General features: G+C 38.7%; 1 pseudogene; it reads left to right on the forward strand.

Moving 5' to 3' along the window:
* The first annotated feature begins 902 nt into the window (after nt 1-902).
* On the forward strand, nt 903-1,232 carry LOC141522356 (eukaryotic translation initiation factor 4E-binding protein 1-like; annotated as a pseudogene).
* The last annotated feature ends 14,639 nt before the right edge of the window (nt 1,233-15,871 follow it).

Below are 15,871 nucleotides of genomic sequence, written 5' to 3' on the forward strand. Positions count from 1 at the left end.
TTTTCAGAAGAAGAAACTGGGACAGCTAGATGGTCCAGTAGATAGAGCACTGGCCCTGGAGTCAGGAGAACCTGAGTCCACATTTTCTACCTCTGTGATTCTCAGCAAGTCATTTAAACCTAATTACTTCCCCCTCCAAAAAGAAGTAGAAATTAAATCTACATACAGTCAAATGAAAAATACTCTAAATCACTTTTAATTAGAGAAACATAAATTAGAACTCTGATATACTACTTCACACCTATTAGATTGGCTAATATGAGAAAAAAGGAAAAATGACAAATGTTACTGAGGATGTTGGAGAAATGAGACAATACATTGTTGGTGAAGTTGTGAACTAAGCATTCTGGAAAGCAATATCAAAGGATGTCCAAAGGGCTAAAAAAATAGAGTATCTCCACTGATCCAGCAATAGCATTTCTAGTTCTGTATCTCAAAGAATTTTTTTTTTTGTGAAAAGAAAAAGATCCTATATGTGAAAAATATTTATAGGAATTCTATTTGTAGTAGGAAAGAATTGTAAATTGAAGAGATGCCCAGCAGTTCATCAATGTCTGAACAAGTTGTGGTATAAATTATATACCACAATTTAAAACAGTATAAAATACTTGGGAGTCTACCAACTAAGACAAACAAACCAAGGAATTATGGAAACATATTAAAAAACCCTTTTCAACCAAATAAAATCAGATCTAAAAAAAAACCTGGAAAAATATAAACTGCCCATGAGCCAATATGATAAAAATGACAATTCTACTAAATTACTTTACTTATTCAAATAGTACTGTACTAATTAAACTACCAAAAATGTATTTAACAGAGATAGAAAAAAACCAAAGCAAAATTCATCTGGAAGAACAAAAGTTCAAGAATGTCAAGGATAATTGGGAGAGGCCGAGACCATGTCTGCGGGCGGGAGCTGCGGCCAGACCCCGGGTCGGGCCATCCCGGCCGCCAGTCGGGTGATGCTCAGGGACGGCTCGCAGCTGCCGCCCGGGGACTACAGCACCACCCCGGGAGGCTCGCCCTTCAGCACCACTATGACTGAAAACTTTTGATGGAATGTCGTAACTCTCCTGTGGCCAAAACTCCTCCCCGGGATCTGCCCACCATTCCTGGGGTGACCAGTCCCCCTAGTGACGAACCTGCTACTGAAATGAATCCCAATCACCTACCCAACAGCCATGAAGAAAGGAAGCCATGAGGAGTCACAGTTTGAGATGGACATTTAATGGGCCAGCCACCAGAACTGAGCAGTGCCCCCCACTCCAAGACTCACAGATCCCAGAGGAGGAGATACACCAGTCAAGTCTTACAGGAATTGGTTTTTCTAGAGCAGATGCTGGGGATGAGGCTAGAAGTTTCACTCCCTCCTCCCCCAGTGGAACAGCTCCCCCTTCCCCAGAACCACCACCAGCAGATACTTCAAGTAATGCCAGGAGCTGCCTTTCTCAGGGGAGTTACTATAGAAATCAACCCCCCTGCTGCAGAGGGGCAAAATCAGGGGCAGGAGAGCCCTCGTGAACTTCTCTAGTTCTTCAGGTCTCATCCTGAATGGATGTTTCCACCCCTTTCCAGTTTGTGCCCATGGTCCATATACAAGGTCACAGGAATGCCCCCTCTAGAGAGGGAATGAAAGCTGATCGGCCAACTCTAGACCCTGGGCCAAGAGCTCTTTATTTTTATGGGCTATGGGCACAAACTGGAAAGGGGTAGTAAGATCAGAAGTCAGATTGCAGAGTGTTGAAGAGTGGATGCAGCAGCAGCAGCAAGTATAGTCTTTACTAGCAGTTTGGCAGATCAGATGTTAGCAGGCTGTGAATGACAAAAGATGAGGAGTGGGGCCCGGCACAGCAAAACATTTAAGGGAGAGGAAAATGCTTTGTCAGTCTGATTACAGTCCAGGTCAACACTGGCTGAGGTGGATTGACCTGGGTCAGTCAAACTGATTGATAACACACCCAGCTCTGTGTCCCAAGATCTTTTTGTGATTTTTTTTTTTGTGGTGTTCCTGAGTATCAAGGTTGAAAGAAAGACTGAAACCAGTCCTGGATTTTTGGAAAAGGAGAGCAACCTGAATATCAGCAGATGACCGCAGCATCTAGGATCTAGATAAGGGGATAACAGAACCAACTATGATGGAACAATGGCAGAAGCAGGGTCTGGGAAGCCAGCTTATGTATGTGAGTGATTGGCCATCATCAGAGAGGGCCCTTCGGAAGAGGGTTACTTTCAGAGCTACACTTTAGAAAGTAGCTGTTGTAGGGGCAAGTTTTTAGATATTTCTTCTTGGGGGAGCAAAGAAATAGCCACATATTTGGCATCTGTATATCAACCACTTGGGAGTTGTACAATAGTAAAATTCTCTTCTAAGGAACTCAGACTTATTCAAGTCCACCTATTACAGAAATGAGAATTGAGCAGGTGGTTTTCTGGATCAAAGGATAGCTTTGGGGGTGGCTGGGTGGCACAGTGGATAGAGCACCAGCCCTGGAGTCAGGAGTGCCTGAGTTCAGATATGGCCTCAGACACTTAAGAATTGCCTAGTTGTGTGGCCTTGGGCAAGCCACTTAACCCCATAGCCTTGCAAAATCCTTAAAAAAAAAAGATAGCTTTGTCATTTCATTTATATCCAAATTTGGATGTAAATGACCTTTCCCATACTGAGATTTCCCACACATACCCCAAAACAATAACTTAACCCATGGGCTTCTATAAAAAGAAGAGGAAAAACTGGGTGCCTCCAGTTTTCATCCACTACAGGACAGTGGGAAAATGGTTTTCAGAGCACATCTTCAACTTTTTAAGGAATCCACAATAAATAAAAGCTTAGTTTTCATTAATTGACACAATGCAAAAAAAAAAGAATATCAAGGAAATTGATGAAAGGAGTGATCTACTACTATAAGACCTCAAACTCAGGAGGAGACATTAAAAATCAATATTATTGATAAGAAAGTCATGATGAAAATTATAATAATTATAATTATAATATATAAATTATAATATATACTATATTATTATATATTACATTATTGTTTTATTATATTATAATATTATATATTATATAATGTTATATAAATTATAATATATAATAAAAAAGTTATGATAAAAAGTGTTTTGCAATGTGCATATATTGCTTGAGTTTGTTTTAGCCAGTAGAATCTCAAGTATTTTATATAATTTGCAGATATTTTAAATGGCATTCCTAATGACTTGCCTATAGAAAGTATTAAATCTTTGCTGCTCAACCTCTCCTATATCCTTTTCCTCTCATACCTGTTGCTAACTACTTGACCTATCAGACCCTCTGCTCTATTTTGAGATTTTTGTGAAAATATTTTCAAATAGGCTACTTCTTCATGTCTTATGGATCTTATTGAATTTGGGGTGACATTCAGATATGTATGTGAAATTTGAGATTTTGCTAAATGAATATTACTTATCCAGAATTTTAGAGACTTCTCATCATTTTGAGATCTATTGATAGAATACTCTTGTGCTCCAAGAAATGATGAACTGATCTGGCCTCAGACACTCAATAATTCTTAGCTGTGTGACCTTGGGCAAGTCACTTAATCCCATTGCCTTAAATGAATAAATAAAAAAATTAATAAAAGATGGTTTTAGAAAACCCTGGGAAGACTTACATGAATTGCTAAAAAGTTACATGAGCAGAACCAGGAGGAAATTGTACAAAGAAATAATGTTATCAAGTTATGACTTTTTATATTGGTAAAATGATATGTGTAATGAACTCAATAATAATAATTTGGTTTCTAGAGATCTTTTTCAAAGACATACTCTGAGACTGAGAAAGAGTGGAAACAAAGTGGTAATTTGCTTTATTTATAACAGGTCCTGCATTTGTTTTCCTGTGTTAAGTGAAGTGGTTCAGCCCTATTCTGTTCTATAATGTACAGTCCAAAACTACAATCAACTTGACTTCTCCTTGGATGGCACAAATAATGTAATGATTGTATTGACCTGCATAGTGGCCTTCGGAAAGGTCACTTAAGCCCCAAATTTGATTGTTCTACGGTCCAATTTCTCACCTAGAATAATGTATAAAATGTCTGGCTCTATATTAGCAAACTGGAACTCCAAGAAATGGAGTGATCCCATGATTTGCAAATTGGTTCTTTGCAAAGAAAGTAATTAAAAAACTGTGTATGATTTACTACTCTGACTCTGACCTGCTTTGTCTTGACCAGGTTAGAGAATGTTAATTAAAAACTAAGGGGTGGCTAGGTGGCACAGTGGGGGGCAGCTAGGTGGCGCAGTGGGTACAGCACCCGTCCTGGAGTCAGGAGTACCTGAGTTCAAATCTGGCCTCAGACATCAAATAATTACCTAGTTGTGTGGCCTTGGGCAAGTCACTTAATCCCATTTCCTTGCCAAAAAAAAAAACAAAAACAAAAAAACCCCAAAACCTCAGTTAACATTGTATAATGAAAAATGCTATCCTTTGTGAGAGAAAGAACTAATGAAGTATGACTTCAGATTAAAGCATATTTTTAAAAAAAACCCTATTTTTCCTTGGCTTTTTTGTTCTGTTTTCTTTTGCAGCATGACTAATATGGAAATGGGTTTTACATTACAGCACATGTATAAATTATATCAAATTTCTTGCCTTCTCAAGGAGGAAAGAGGGAAGAAAAGGAGGGAGAGGATTTGGAACTCAAAATTATAAAAATATATGTATTAGGAATTGTTTTTACATGGTTATGAATTCTACTCTTCTGCATAGATTTGACAGGTAGACTATTCTTTGCTTTTGTAATCTGCTTATGATATTACCTTTTATTTCTAAATCATGTACCCATTTTGAACATATCGTAGTATATGGTGTGAAATATTGGTTAATACATAGTTTGTACCATTTTGTTTTCCAATTTTTCCCAAAAGTTTTTTTCCCCCAAATAATTCTTATTGCAAAGTCTGGAATCCTTGGGTTTATAGTGCCATTAAATAATTTTTGCTAGTTTGATTGGTATGACATTGAAGAGGTATGTTAGTTTACCAGAAGTCTCATTTTTATTATATTGGTTAAGCCAGCCCCTGAGCAATTTTTACAATTGCTTAATTCTTACTTTATCTGTGTGAAAAATGTTTTTCTTTAGAACTGTGTTCATATAATTCCTGAGTCTGTCTTGTCAGGTAGAGACTTTCAAATATTTTGTACTGACTACAACTTATTTTAAATCAAATATCTCTGTCCCTTTCTGCTGAACTTTGTTGGTCAAATATAGAAATGGTGATGATTTATATGGATTTATTTTCTACTTTGCAACCTTGCTAAAGTTGTAAATTATTTCTAGTAATTTGTAATGTTTGTCTTTTATTTTTGAAGATCATGACATCAGAGAGGTGATACCATGACAAGCATGTGAACTGGATTTGAGTGAGGAGGTGCTGTCTTAAGTTACCAGTCTCACTGTTTCCTCCAGAACCACCTGAATTCAGTGGCCAGATATGAATCAGGATGACTGGAGATGGCCCAGGATGTGAGGCAATAAGAGTTAAGTGACTCACCAAAGGTTACACAGCTAGAAAGTGTCAAGTGTCTGAGACTGAATTTGAACTCCTTACCTCCTGAGTCCAAGAATGGTCCTTTACCCACTGTGCAACCTAGCAGGTCTAAATTATTTCAAGTAGTTTTTTAGGATTCTCTTGGATTCTGTAAATATGCTATCATACCTGCAAAGAGTGATATTTTGTTTCCTCATAGTCTATCCTAATTCCTTTGATTTCTTGGTTTCTCTTATTTCTATGACTAACATTTCAAATACTATACTGAATAATAGTGATGATAATGTCCATCATTATTGTAACACAGATTTTTTTTGGAAAGGCTTTTAATCCATCCCTATTACAGATAATGTCTGTTGATGCTTTTAAATATATATTTTAGATAAATTACATTATCTGTAATAGGGATGGGTCATTTTAAGGCAATCTTCTTTTATTCTTTTTGTCTAAGTATTATTAGGAATGGATGCTGTACTTCTTAAAAACTTTTTCAGCATCCATTGAAATAATCATATGATTTCTGTTGCTTTTGATATTGATATGTAAAATGTTAATAGCTTTCCTAATTGAACCAAACATGTATTCTTGGTTTAAATTCATTCAGATCATGATGTATGATTCTTGTGATATACTGTTGTAATCCTCTTGTGTTTTATTTTTAAAAATTGCTTCAATAATCATTAGGGAAAGAGGTCTACAATTGTCTTTCTCTGTTTTAGCTCTTTCTGATTAGGTATCAGCACCATTTTTGTGTCATGAAAGGAATTTCAAAGGATTCTTCTTCACCTATTTTTTAAATAGTTTATATTGTATTGGAATTGTCCTTTAAATGTTTAATTAAGTTCAATTTTGTACTCACTTGGCAAGGAGATTTTTTCCCCCAGATATTTCACCGATGGCTTGTTCAATTTCTTTCTCAATGAAATTGTGTCATATTTTCTTTTCTGTTAATCTGGGTAATTTATATTTTTAGACATATTTGTTGTTTTTTGGCTCAGATTGTCAGATTTATTGTGCATATTTGGGCAAAATATTTTCTAATGTAATTGCTTTATTTTCTTCTAGAGTGCTGGTGATTTTCATTTTTGATACTAGATTTTTAGCATTATTCTTTCTTTTTTTAAAAAATCAAATTAGCTAATGGCTTATTTATTTTATTGAATTTTCATAAAATATGTTCCTGGTTTTATCCATTATCTCAAAACTTTTCTTACTTTGGTTTTATTAATTTCACTTTTAGTTTTCAGTATTTCCAGTTTGGTCCAATTGAGGACTTTCACTGTGTTCTTTTTCTAGTTTTTTTTTAATTGTGTGTCCAATTCATCAATTTACTCCTACTCTATTTTGCTGATGTAGGAATTTAGAGAAATAAATTTTCCCTTAAGTATTTCTTTAACCTCATATCATGGATTTTGGTGTGTTGTCTCATTGTTGTGGTTCCTTTTCTTTCTTTCTTTCTTTCTTTCTTTCTTTCTTTCTTTCTTTCTTTCTTTCTTTTTCTTTCTTTCTTTCTTTCTTTCTTTCTTTCTTTCTTTCTTTCGGCAATCAAAACAACATAGAGATTTGTGGGGTTTATTATATTTTTATTCAGGTATTCTATAAATAATGTTCAGTTGTTGAGCCTTGCTATCATCTTGCTTTATTCATTTTTTTTTATAACATCAGTATCTCTCATTACAGTGGTAATTCTTTTTACTGAGCCTATAGGCTATGATAGTTCCAGTGTGGCTTCTGGAAGAATGTTCTATGTTTATAATGGATCATTGAGATGATTTATTATTTTGCATAGCATTTGTTTATCTTGCATTTTTTTCTGCTTTCTCATTTCTGTAAGGCAAAATTCATTTTATATGTATATTTATGATGTTTCATTGTTTGCTTTGATTTCTTGCTAGTGTTTAGCAGGGATATTAGGGGATGAAGTTCTTTATGATTTCTTATTCCATCATTTTACTAAAGTTCACCATATGCTTTTTCTTTAAAAGTATATAGAATTGAGGCAGCTAGGTGGCACAGTGGATAAGGCACCAGCCCTGGAGTCAGGAGGACCTGAGTTCAAATCCAGCCTCATATACTTAATACTTAACTATGTGACCTTGGGCAAGTCACTTACCCTCATTGCCTTAAAAAAAACAAAACAAAACCAAAAGTGTATAGAATTAGGAGTCAGAACCAAGATGGTGGAGTAAAAGAAGGGAATTCCTGAGTTCTACCCCTAAACCTCTTGAAATATCTTTAAATAATGATTCTAAACAAATTCTAGTGCAGCAAAATCCACAAAAAGAAAGAAGTGAAACAATTTTCTAATCCAGGACACCTTAGATGCAAGGCAGGAAAGATCTTTTCAGCAGGGTAAGAGAGGGTTACAGGCCACACTAGTGCAAACCAGGTACTAGCAAACCAGAAGCATGACTCAGGGTGATTGAATCAGTGGCATTGATAGTGGGTTCCAGACCTCTCAGCCCACAGACAGCAGACAATTTATAAGTTCAATAGGAAAGGTCTGCTGCATCAGAGTAATAGAGGAACACAGTTCAGCACAGGCTTTGGTAGTACAGACCAAGCCCTTAGCAAGTAGACCCTGGATCATCAGGGGCAGCAGTTGCTTCTGGAGGTCTCATCACAAAGATGATGAAGGGATTGATCAACTCCTCAAAAGAAAATTAAAGGGTTCTCTTTGATAGCACTGAGGCAGGACTCTGTTGTTTGAATTTAGTTGATGAGAAAAACCATTAGCACATCATAGCTTGCAGTCACAATGGAATGAGGACCCTCCTCATAGTTACAGGATGAAAAAATATCTTGTGGTCATTCACAGATAAAAGCACAGGCCAGGAGAGGAGTAAACATGCCTCTCCTTAGATCATACCATTTTGGAAGAACTGAAAAATTATAGGTTCATAGAATTGTCTCTAAAAATAACTGCACAAAACCCTGAAGATTGGGATGGAGCACTCTCCACACTGGATTTAAGAAAGAGAAGTCAAAGTGAGAGGTTGGGAAAAAGAACAAACAATGAAGTAAATTCTGACCTTAGAAAGTTATCATGGTGATAGGGAAGATCAAAACATGCGCTCAGAATGAGATCACAAAGTTAAAGCTCCTATATTCAAAGCCTCCAAAAAAATGTAAATTGGTTTCAGGCCATGAAAGAGCTCAAAAAAGGATTCTGAAAATTAAGGAAAAAAGGTGGAGGGAAAATGGGAAGAGGAAAGAGAGTTTTACAAGAAAATCTGAAAAATGAGTCCACAACTAGGTAAAGGAAACCCAAAAACTATTGAAAGAATAATATCTTAAAAACAGACTGGAATAAAAAAGAAAACAGACTGGGCCAAATGGCAAAGAGGTTTAAAAAAACAAATGAGGGGAAGAGTACCTTAAAAAGGAGAATCTGTCAAATGGAAAAAGAGACACAGAAATTTACTGAAGATAGATGGCAACAGGAGAAGAACCTCTTTTAGGTGCTCTCTCTTTCTAATATTTCACAACTTATAAAATAAAGACTCTAACTAAATTTTTGAGAGACAGAACCCACAGAGGGATCCAGGGAGGAAATTCTGCAGCACAAGGTAAACTGGAAAATAGCAGAAAGGCTCCACTTTACAGGGTTAGAGGGGCAGCCACCGGAGCAAAGGAACCTCAGCTTCCTGGAGGCAGTCCCAGGGCACCTGGGAGCCAAAGCTCTCGTCAACGGGGGCAGTTTCCTGACCTACACCCCAGGGAACACTGGCCACATCTTGGAAGATCAGTGGAGCCCTCTGCCAGAATGAGCATGTGAAGCCAGCCCTCAGGGCACTCAGTGAGCAGCATGACCTTGGTAGCCCAGATCCAGGAACTGGAAGCAGGTGGAGCCAGTAAGAAGGAGACCCTGGGAAACTCAGTCTTGAATGCTCAGCTTAGGTAGGGGAGTGCAGAGAGACTTCTGAAGTCTGGCCTCTGTACCTGGAACAGGACTCTGGGGTTCTGACTGCATTCATATCCTGATCACAGCCTAGGGCCCCATAGAACAGCAAGGCCTCCCCCCACCTCAGCACCGTGACAGAGGGGTGCACTTGTAGTCATTCACAGACCAGGAGGGAAGACAGAGCTTCACACAGAGAGGTTCTTGTGGGGGGGGGGTGTCCCAATAATACTCAAAAGCTCAGGAAGCACCCCCAAACCAGGCACAGGCTGGAGAAATGAGTAAACAGAGACAAAAAGAGGAACACCATTGAGAAATACATTGTCTATGATCCCAAGAAGGATCAAAATACTCAGTCTGAAGATGAGGAAGTACAAGCTCCTGCATCTAGACTGCAAGAAAAAAATGGAAATTGGGCTCGGGCTATGATAGAGCTCAAAAAAGATTTTGAGAACAAATGAGGGACTTAGAAGAAAAATTGGGAAAAAGAAATGAGAGAGATGCAGGAAAAACCTGAAAAAGAAGTTAGCAGCTTAGTCAAAGAGATCCGAAAAATGCTGAAGAAAATAACATGTTAAAAACCAGCATAGGTCAAAAGGATAAAACAGTGCAAAAAGTTATTGAGGAGAAGAATGCAAGAAATAAGAAAGCTCTCTGAGGAAAACAAATCCTTCAGATGTAGAATGGAACTAAGGGAAGCTGCTGACTTTATGAGAAATCAAGATCCAATATTTCAAAACCGAAAGAATGAAAAATTAGAAGAAAATGTGAAATGTCTCATTGAAAAAAACATTTGATTGGGAAAACAGATTCAGGAAACATAATTTAAAAATTATTGCATACCTGAAAGTCATGAACAGAAAAAGAGCCTTGACATCATTTTCAAAGAATTTCTATAGGATAATTGCCCTGATACCCTAGAAGCAGAGGGTAAAAAAGATATTGAGAGAATCCATCGATTTCCTCCAGAAAGAGATCCAAAAAAAAAAAAAACACCACCAGGAATATTATAGCCAAGTTCCAGAACTCCAAAGTCAAAGAGAAAATATTACAATCAGCCAGAAGGACACAATTCAAATATCATGGAACTGCAGTCAGGATCACACAAGGACTTAGTAGCAACTACATTAAAAGCTCATAGGGTTTGGAATAGAATATTCTGGAAGGCAAATGAGTTCAGTGTGCAACCAAGAATCACTTACCCAGCAAAACTGAACATACTACTCCAGGGAAAAAAGATGTACTTTCAATGAACCACGGGAATGTCACATGTTCCTGTTGAAAAGGCCAGAGATGAACAGAAAGTTTGATTTTCAAATACAGGACTCAGGTGAAGCATAGAGAGTGGACAAGAAGGGTAAAATATGAGGGACTTAATGATGATTAACTACATGTATTCCTGCACAGAAAAATGATTCTGATAATATTCATATGAACCTTCTTGTTTAATAGAGCAGGTAGAAGGAACTTTTATAGATGAGAGCTTTTATAGGGGAGAGCTGAATTTGATGATATAATATAGTGTAAAAATGGAGTAAATGGCTAAAATGAAAATGTAATGGGAGAAAGAGAAAGGAGAGGTGGAATAGGCTAAGATATATCATATAATACGATTTTTTAATCACAATGAGCTTTTGCAATGATATAGAAGAGGGGAAGGCAAGGGGGAATGAAGGAAAACACTCTCATCAGAGGTTGCTAGGAGAGGAAACTCATATACTCAATGGGGTATAGACATTAGAGTAAAAAGGAGAAAAGGGGGACAGGGAGAAGTGTGGGATGTGAGTGATGGAGGGAAGGATGGACCATGGGGGTGAGTGATCAGCTATAACATATTTTCTTTTTTTATTTCTTGCAAGGGGCTGGGATTAGATGGCCTGTCCGGGACCACAGGGGTGGGTGGATGCTGGGTCTAAGGGGTGGTATGTGGGCTCATGGCGTCTTGGCCCCAGGGGTGGGGATCTGTCTGCTGTGCCACTCAGTTACCTTACAGAACATTTTTTTAAATTTATTTTTTATTCTCATTTTGTACAAATGTTTTTTTACATCAATAAAGTATTCTTGTTTACAAGTAAACAAAATACTCCTCCTCCCCCATGAATATAGATAGACTTGTTTGGGCAAAAAAAGTAAATGGGAGAGAAAAAAAATTAAAATAAAAAAATAATAGTAATAATTGTAGGTATGGCCAGGTGGCACAATGGACGAAGCAACAGCCCTGGAGCCACGAGAACCCAAGTCCACATCCAGCCTCATAAACCCAACAATCACCCATCCGTGTGACATGCAAGTCACCCGATCCCCACTGCCCTGCAAAAAACAAAAAAAAAAAGAAAGGAAAAAAAAGACGCAAAATAAAATAAAATAGTAATAATAGTAGGGGTGGCTAGGTGGCAGACAGAGCAGTGGCCCTTGAGCCAGGAGCACCTGGGTCCAAATCCGGCCCCAGACACCCAAAGATCACCCTGCTATGTGGCTCCAGGCAGGTCATCAAGGCCTACTTGCCCTGCACCCTCCCCCAAATAATCATAACAAAAAATGTGCTTGAGTCTTTGTTCCAACACCAACAACTCTGTCATGGGTGGATCTCATTCTTTATGATAAGTCCATCACAAAAGTTATTTCCATATTTTTCCACCATTGCCATTGCTGATCGCAACTCCCTCCTTTCTTATTTCTCCACTACCATGTACTCTATTTTCTCTCTCCTTTCACTATGACTCTGCTGTAGGGTCGCTGAGTGGCACAGCAGACAGATCCCTGGTCCTGGGGCCAAGAAGCCCTGAGCCCCCATACCACCCCTTAGGCCCAGAATCCACTTGGCCCTGTGGTCCTGGGCAGGCCTTCCATTCCCAGCCCCTTGCAAGAAGTAAGAAAGAAAATGGGTTATATCTGGACACTCTTCCCCCATGGTCCATCCTCTCCTCCTTTATTCACATCCCCACCCCTTCCCCCTGCTGCCCCCTCCTTCTTTCTCCAGATGTCTATACCCCATTGAGTATATTTGCTGTTTCCTCTCTTTGCCATCTCTGATGAGAGCAAAGTTTCCCTCATTCCCCCTTGCCTCCCCCCTTCCATATCATTGCAATAGCTCATTGCAATAAAAAAAATCTTATGTGAAATATCTTGGACTATTCCCCCTCTCCTTTTTCTTTCTACCATTCCTTTTCCCTTTTTTTCCTATTGATTCCATTTTTACACCATATTTTATCTTCGAATTCAGCTTTCTCCTGTGCTTCAACTATAAAAGCTCTCTCTAACTGCTCTATTAACTGAGAAGGTTCATATGAGTATTATCAGTGTCATTTTTCTATGCAGGAATACATGCAGTTCATCCTCATTAAGTCCCTCATATTTCCCCCCTCTCCTCTACTCTCCATGCTTCACCTGAGTCCTGTATCTGAAGATCAAACCTTCTGTTCAGCTCTGGCCAGTTCAAAAGGAACCTTTGAAATTCCCCTGGTTCACTGAAAGTCAATCTTTTTCCCTGGAAGAGGACATTCAGCCTTGCTGGGTAGTTCATTCTTGGCTGCATTCTAAGCTCTTTTGCCTTCCGGTATATTGTATTCCAAGCCCTAGAAGCTTCCAATGTAGTTGCTGCTAAGTCCTGTGTGATCCTGACTGCAGCTCCACGATATTTGAACTGTGTCCTTCTGGCTGCTTGTAATATTTTCTCTTTGACTTGGGAGTTCTGGAACTTGGCTATAATATTCCTTGGGGTTGTTTTTTTGGGATCTCTTTCTCAGGTGGATTCTCTCCATTTCTATTTTGCCCTCTGCTTCTAGAATATCAGGGCAATTTTCCTGTAGTAATTTTTTGAAAATGATGTCAAGGCTCTTTTCCTGATCATGACTTTCAGGTATTCCAATGATTTTTAAATTATCTTTCCTAAGTCTGTTTTCCATATCAGTTGTTTTTTCAATGAGATATTTCACATTTTCTTCTAATTTTTCATTTTTTTGGTTTTGAAGTATTGATTCCTGATTTCTGGTAAATTCATCAATCTCCCTGAATTCTATTCTTTGTTTGAAGGATTTGTTCTCCTCAGAGAGTTTTCTTATCTCTTTTTCCATCTGGCCAATTTTGCTTTTTAAAGCATTCTTCTCCTCAATAATTTTTTGAACTGTTCTGTCCATTTGACCTAAGCTGGTTTTTAGCATGCTATTTTCTTCAGCATTTTTTTGGATTTCCTTGACTAAGCTGCTGACTTCATTTTCATGTTTTTTCCTGCATCTCTCTCCTTTCTTTTCCCAGTTTTTCTTCCAACTCCCTCATATCATTTTCAAAGTCTTTTTTGAGCTCTATCACAGCCTGAGCCCAATTTCTGTTTTTCTTGGAGTTTTTAGATGCAGGAGCTTGTGCTTCCTCATCTTCAGACTGAGTATTTTGGTCCTTCTTGGGCTCATTTGCAAAATATTTCTCAATAGTCTTCTTTCCGTTTCTCTGCTTGCTCATTTTCCCAGCCTGGGCCTGGTTTGGGGTGTTTCTTGGGCTTTTGGGACACTCCCACAAGGGTCTCAGAGTGTAAGGCCCTGTCCTCCCTCCTGGTCTGTGAATGACCATAAGCGCCCTCCTCTGCCAAGGGGCTGATGTGGGGGGGGGGCTGCTGTTCTATGCAGGGGCCTAGAGTGTGGTCAGGATCTGAATGTGGTCAGAGACCCTGAGTCCTGTTTCAGGGGCAGAGGACAGAGCTAGGCAGTCTCTCTTCACTCCCTTCACTCAGCTCAATGGGCTCATGCCCTGGGGGCTCCTGCTTACAGGCTCCGCCTGCTTCTGTTTCCTGGATCAGGGCTAGGGAAAGATGATGCTGCTTGCTGTGTGCCCTGAGGGCTGGGCTCCATGTGCTCGCTCTGCTGTTCCCCTACTTTGTGCCCAGTGCTCCTCGGGGTGCAGCTCAGGAGAATCCCCCGCTGCTGTGAGCTGAGACCCCCAGAGCCCTGGGGCTGCCTCCGGGAGGCTCAGGTTCTTTGGCTCTGGCGGGCCACCCCTCTGGCGGGCTGCCTCTCCGATCCCGGGGAGCAGGGCCTTTCTGCTCTTTTCCAGGTTACCTTGAGTAGGAGAACTGCCTCACTTGGTCCCTTTGTGGGTTCTGTCTCTTGAAAGTTTAGTTAGAGTCCTTAGCTGATGAATTTTATCAGAGAGCTCCTAAGACTCGATCCCTTCTTGTCGCCATCTTGGCTCTGCCCCCCTTACAGAACATTTAAGAAGAGGGACAGAGTGAAAGGAAAGAGGAAAATATATTATATAATAGTGGGGAAGTATGAATGGAGGGAGTTACGATCAGCAATGGCAACGATGGAAAACTATGGAAGTAGCTTTTGTGATGGACTTACCAAAAAGAATGTCACCCAACCATGACAGAGCTGAAGGTGTTGGACTACAGACTGAAGCACATTTTTCTTATTATTATTATCATTGTCATTATTATTATTATTATTATTGGGGGGTTGCAGTGCAAATCAGGTTGTGTGGCTTGCCCAGGACAAGATTGTTGGGTGTCTGAGGCCAGATTTGGACCTGGGTGTTCCTGGCTCCAGGGCTGGTGCTCTGTCTGCTGTGCCACCTGGCTGCCCCTACTGTTATTATTATTATTATTATTATTTTATTTTGGTTTTTTGTTTTGTTTTGTTTTTGCAGGGTGATGGGGTTGGGGTGGTTTGCCCAGGGTCACACAGCTGGGTGATTGTTCAGTGTCTGGGGCTGAATTTGTGCTCAGGTGTTCTTGGCTCCAGGGCAGGTGATCCATCCACTGTGCAACCTGGCTACCTCTATTTTTATTATTATTGTTATTTTTAATTTTAATTTTAATTTTTTCTCTTTATCGCTAAATGAGGGTCTATATTTTTTGGCGGAGGGGTATTATGCTTATTCTTAAACAAGAATATTTTAGTATTGTATAAAATTCATTTGTACAAAAATAAGAAATAAAAATTCACAAAAAATTCAGAAAATAAAGAAATTTACTATAGAAAAAAATTCTTTAAGAAGGAGAATTGGTCAAATGCAAAAATAGGTATAAAAGCTTACTGAAGAAACCAATCCCTTAAAAATTAGAATTGATAAAATGGAAGCTAAAGACTTTATGAGAGATCCAGAAACAATAAAACAAAACCAAAAGAGAGAAAATAACAGAAAATGTGAAACATGTCACTGGGAAATCAATTGATCTAGAAAATAGATCCAGAAGAGATAATTTAAAAATTATTAGACCCCCTGAAAGCCAAGGTTAAAAAAAAGAGCCTGTATATCATCTTTGAACAAATTATCAAAGAAAAGTAACCTGATATTCTAGAATCAGAGGGTAAAATAGAAACTGGCAGAATCCCCATCTCTTGAAAGAAATTCCCAAATGAAAACTTCTCAGAATAATATAGTCAAATTCCAGAGCTCCCAGAGTCAAGGAAAAATAAGCAAGCAGTCAAAAAGAATGAGTTTAAA

This window comes from Macrotis lagotis, chromosome 1 (assembly GCF_037893015.1).
Source record: "Macrotis lagotis isolate mMagLag1 chromosome 1, bilby.v1.9.chrom.fasta, whole genome shotgun sequence".
Taxonomy (NCBI): domain Eukaryota; kingdom Metazoa; phylum Chordata; class Mammalia; order Peramelemorphia; family Peramelidae; genus Macrotis; species Macrotis lagotis.